The 4,564-nt window shown below is 37.0% G+C and overlaps 1 long non-coding RNA gene across 1 annotated transcript in view; it reads left to right on the top strand.

The window, feature by feature from the left end:
• LOC107601419 (uncharacterized) overlaps window positions 1–3,553 on the top strand; it is a 5,502-nt gene extending 1,949 nt beyond the window's left edge. The window contains exons 2-3 of the long non-coding RNA XR_001610931.1: window positions 498–863; window positions 3,480–3,553. This is a non-coding gene — a long non-coding RNA (uncharacterized lncRNA). The remainder of the gene's footprint in view (window positions 1–497; window positions 864–3,479) is intronic.
• The last annotated feature ends 1,011 nt before the right edge of the window (window positions 3,554–4,564 follow it).

The raw sequence follows: 4,564 nt of genomic DNA on the forward strand, positions 1-4,564 counted from the left end.
TGCATTTCGCTTCTTATGTACGTTTATTTTGATTTAAGAATGTTTAGATACTTGTACTGGAAAACAAGACAAGAAAATCACTTTTTGCAGTGAAATGTGGTCATAGGGAAATATTTCCTCAGGGAGTAATGCTGGCTTCCTAGAAGAACCGCTACTCGAGGGAGAGTTACTAACAAGCTATTTTACCACAGTATCTCAGGCTTTCCCTCACCCTCTCCTTTATTCGACTCTGAAAACAGCCACATTTTCCGTCTGTATGGTAATTTCATGCTCACTCTTTCTGCCTTTCACCCGTTCCCCCCGCTTTCTTCCTTTATCAAATCCTGCAGTCTTTTTGACACTATTCATTAGCGTCTAAAACGCTCTTTGAGCAAAGGTGCACTTTGAAACCAGAATCACATCTTCCTGGTTTTCCAGACCCTTTAATTAAAACAGGATTACTGTGTAGAAACCGCCATGTGGAGTTCACTCTCTTGTTTTTTTTCCTCCTCTCACAGAAGTCCTAGTGGTGCCGGGAGACTCCCACGTGTGAAAGCCAGAGCTCAAAACCAACTAATTAACTGGCAACGACCCTCCCAACCCTTTCCCTTGAGGAGCACTTTTAAACCCCAGTTTCATCAAAACACTGCTTCAACCCTTCCTCAGGAGAACGCTCATGTGCTTACAAGGTGACCAGACGTTCTTGGGAACGCAGACTTGCAACACAAGGAAAGTAGCACGATGACATGCCGGCTGCCCTCGAGGCTTCTGCTGTGGTTCATTGGGTTATTGGGTGTCGCGTTATTGACGTTATTCGTGGTTTGCATGACTACGCAGATTCAGGTGCCATGGCAAGTGATGAGTCTCCCAAGTAAACATTTCAGGTAAAGTGAGAACTCTTTCAATTTTATGTGGACATCTTTACAAACTTGTGAAGAGGATGTTATACTATAGATTCTTGATTGACCCAGATGCCAATAAAGAACCCTTAACATCCATGGAACATATCCATTTCAAAAAAAGTTATTTATAGTGGAAAAAGGAAAATTTTATGTTCTTTAAATATTCTGCCTAGTAAGAAAAAATTGTTCACTAAAAGGTTCTTTGGGGAACCCAAAATGATTCTTCTTTGGTATTGCTGCGAGAAACCCCCCCCCCCCCCCCCAATTTTTTACGGCAATTAATGGTTTTTATTCAAGGAAATTATAGTGTTTTTATAGTGTTATAACATATCATTCTTATTATTAAATATTAGCATTATTATTATTATTATTTTATGTTTTTTTTTCCAAATGTAATTTATTCCAGTGATGGCACAGGCTGAATTTGCAGCTATGTGTATGTGTGTGTGTGTGTGTGTTTACAATGGAAAAATTGACATTTTAATAATATTTCATAATATTACTGTTGTTAGTGAGACTTCTTTCCACATGTGTAATTTTCTTTCTTTTAAAAAGGAAGTTAATGTGCTAATACAATTAAAAAATCTATATCTTAATTGACTGCCAGCCCTATTTTAATGCATGAACAACAAAAGTTACTGAGGAAGTTGGATTAAGGTTAAGGTTGAGCTGTTTTTCCATTTGTCAGTTAGTCAGTCATTTAGTTAGTTAGTGATGTCACAGTCCGCATGTTGTCTCCTGAGATTCTTGATCACAGTGCACACTTCCTCTGATAATCATTTCAGCATGAAGCCATGTTTGGTTTTGCTATGGAGACGAGTGTCACAAGCTAAGAGAGTGATTTTATGTTTTGTTGTCAATTAATTTGCCCAGCACTTTCCACAATAGCCAGCCTACATATTGTTCCAAAACAGCTTCACAAATAATAGAGGCTTATAAATGTCCCAATGAGCAGCTAAAATTGGCAGCAGAAGGAATAAACTCCCTTAGATGTTTAAGTAGTTAGGCGGAAACCATTTGGGATATCACCTTTCCTTAGTTATTGGCTTTGTTCTCCAGTAAGGGACAGAAATGAACAACATGAGATCTACGGCTTTGGGTCTGCTCCTTTAGTTCAGTCAGGCGTAGAATCGCTCGGCTTTGGCTTTAACTCTGGTGAAGTGTATTCTCTAGAGAAGTGCACAATCATTGCTCTGAAAGTAGGGTCTGTTATGTGAAATGTAGCCCAGATGCTTTTAAAAGGGCAAAGCTCTAATTTTAACACAAGCATGGTTGGAAAAAAAAAAAAAAAAACAGAAAGTCAGGAAATGGCACAAACTAGCTGGCATTAAAACTTGTGGTTCTGTTATTAGTAGTTTATGGCATTTCAAAATTACCCTTTGAAAACCTGTTGTACCAGTAACTCTATAATTATGTTTAATGTTTGAGAATAATGAATTGAAAATGAGCTGTAGTTCACACAAAAAAAAACTAAACTCTTAAAATGTTCTCACCCTCATGCCATTGAAGATGTATATGTGTTTTTGCATTACATGTCTTGTGAATGGGTGCCGTCAGAATGAGAGTCCAAACAGCTGATAAAAACATCACAGTAATCCACACGACTCCAGTCCATCACTTAGCATCTTGTATAGCGAAAACCTGCATATTTGTTATAAATTCATTGTTAAGATGTTTATAACTTCAAACCATTGATTCTAACTAAAATACAAGTCCTCTATCTGTCATATTGCTTCCTTCAGTGGAAAAAGTTGACTTTTCTGGATCAGGAGAGAAATATGCACAGATCAAGCACTGTTTATAAGTGAGAACAGTCCAAACAGTTCTAAACAAATACTGTATGTCAGTAGATTTTGATGTGAGAGGACAACAGGAGAAGAAGAGGTATCATAAATTATAGACTCATGTTTGAGGTATCATAAATTATAAACTCATATTTTGGCATGATGGTTTAAAGTTAAGAACATCTAAATAAAGGATTTTTTCTTACATGTATGATTTTTTTTTTACTCGTGGACTGGAGTCATATGGATTACTTGAATATTATTGTTATGTTTTTTTATCAGCCGTTTGGACTCTGACGGCACCCATTCACTGCAGAGGATCCATTGGTGAGCAAGTGATGTAAGGCCAAATTTCTCCAAATTTGGTCAGATGAAGAAACAAACTCATATACATTGCCCGAGAGTGACCAATTTTTATATTTTTGGGTGAACTATTTCTTTATGAATTTTGAAGTATGATGCCAGTAATCAGTTTCCTTGTGCTTTCATTTGATTTATACCTCTACTTTATATATAGTTTTTATTTCCTATTCTCTTATCAGTTATCTGCTTTTTATTGTACTGAACAATGAGGCACTTGCCCCAGTTATGAAGCCATCAGACTGCTGTCATACCTGTTTTCATTAAGATGTGTTTGCTGATGTATCAGATATCAAGTCAGCTGTTTTCTATGGCAAACAGTGAAATATTGATGTATGATTCAGTGGTTTCCCTATTCCTAATGGCCCCTTTAATTGAGCGGGTGGTCTTTGGCTTCATTCTTGCTGTTAGGAAGTGGAAAAACATTGCTTATTTTTTATTTTCTTGCCTGCAGGTTTTTTTCTGGCAAGAATGACAGCAGTTCTTTGGAATATCAACCGTCTGCTGAGAATGAACTGGACACTGCTGAAGAGCTGGGGCAAAATTCCTTGCAGAAATCAGATGTTCAGAAGTCAGGAAATGATGCAAAGTCTGATCAAGCAAAGTCAATCACAAACTCCTTAAAACCAGTGGCAAAACCCACTGAGCTGGACTTTTTTGGTGACCGGTATGCCACAGATGACATTCCTTCACAAACAGTGAGTGTGTTTTGAGCCTAGTATTATGTACTATCGTGTCTATGTTAGTATCGTGAGTGAGTGTAGAAGCCACCTGCTTAAAGTCAGTTTCATTGAAGTGTTTGTACAAATGCTGTGGTCATTCAAATGTAATGGTCATTCAAATTCAGCAAAAAGCCAGCGGATGTCCGGAGAAAAAGCAAAGCAGTATGTAGTAAGCTAAGGTTAGTCAGTCACAACAGAACAGCAACAATTTATTTAGGTGACACTGAAAAATATTAAATTAAATGTCCCAAATTAAAACAACCAAACATTACAACTCAACTGTGACCATAGTGAAAACCATCTGCTCTATAATACAAAAAATACATAGCCTATTGTTCAATTAATTGAAATTGAAATTATTTTTATTCAGCAAGAATGCATTTATTTGATCAAAAGTGACAGTAAAGACATGTACAAAAGAATAAATGTTGTTATTTTAAACGTTCTGTTCATAATAGAATCCTGAAATAAAATGTATTATGGCTTCCACATATATGTTTTCAACATTGATAATCATAAGAAATGTTGCTTGACTTCCGGTATGGCGTCGGGGCGAGTGGCAGCGTAGAGTGAGAACTCCCAGACAAAGTGTTATTCTCCCCGAATTTAATTCATTATACTCTTTGAAATTAACTAGTAAACATGGAGGGGGAGACGCAACGAAAGGCTAGAAACAAAGCATCCCAAAAACCCGAGAAAAATAAAAAACAAACAGCGGAAAATAAAGACAACGCTGGCGAGCACAAAGCCGAGAATACCTTTCAAAGTAGTATTGGCGCTATATACACTGATATTAAAGCTATCCGATTGGACGTAA

The sequence above is a fragment of the Sinocyclocheilus grahami genome, unplaced genomic scaffold (genome assembly GCF_001515645.1).
Source record: "Sinocyclocheilus grahami isolate Dianchi unplaced genomic scaffold, SAMN03320097.WGS_v1.1 scaffold305.1, whole genome shotgun sequence".
NCBI lineage: Eukaryota > Metazoa > Chordata > Actinopteri > Cypriniformes > Cyprinidae > Sinocyclocheilus > Sinocyclocheilus grahami.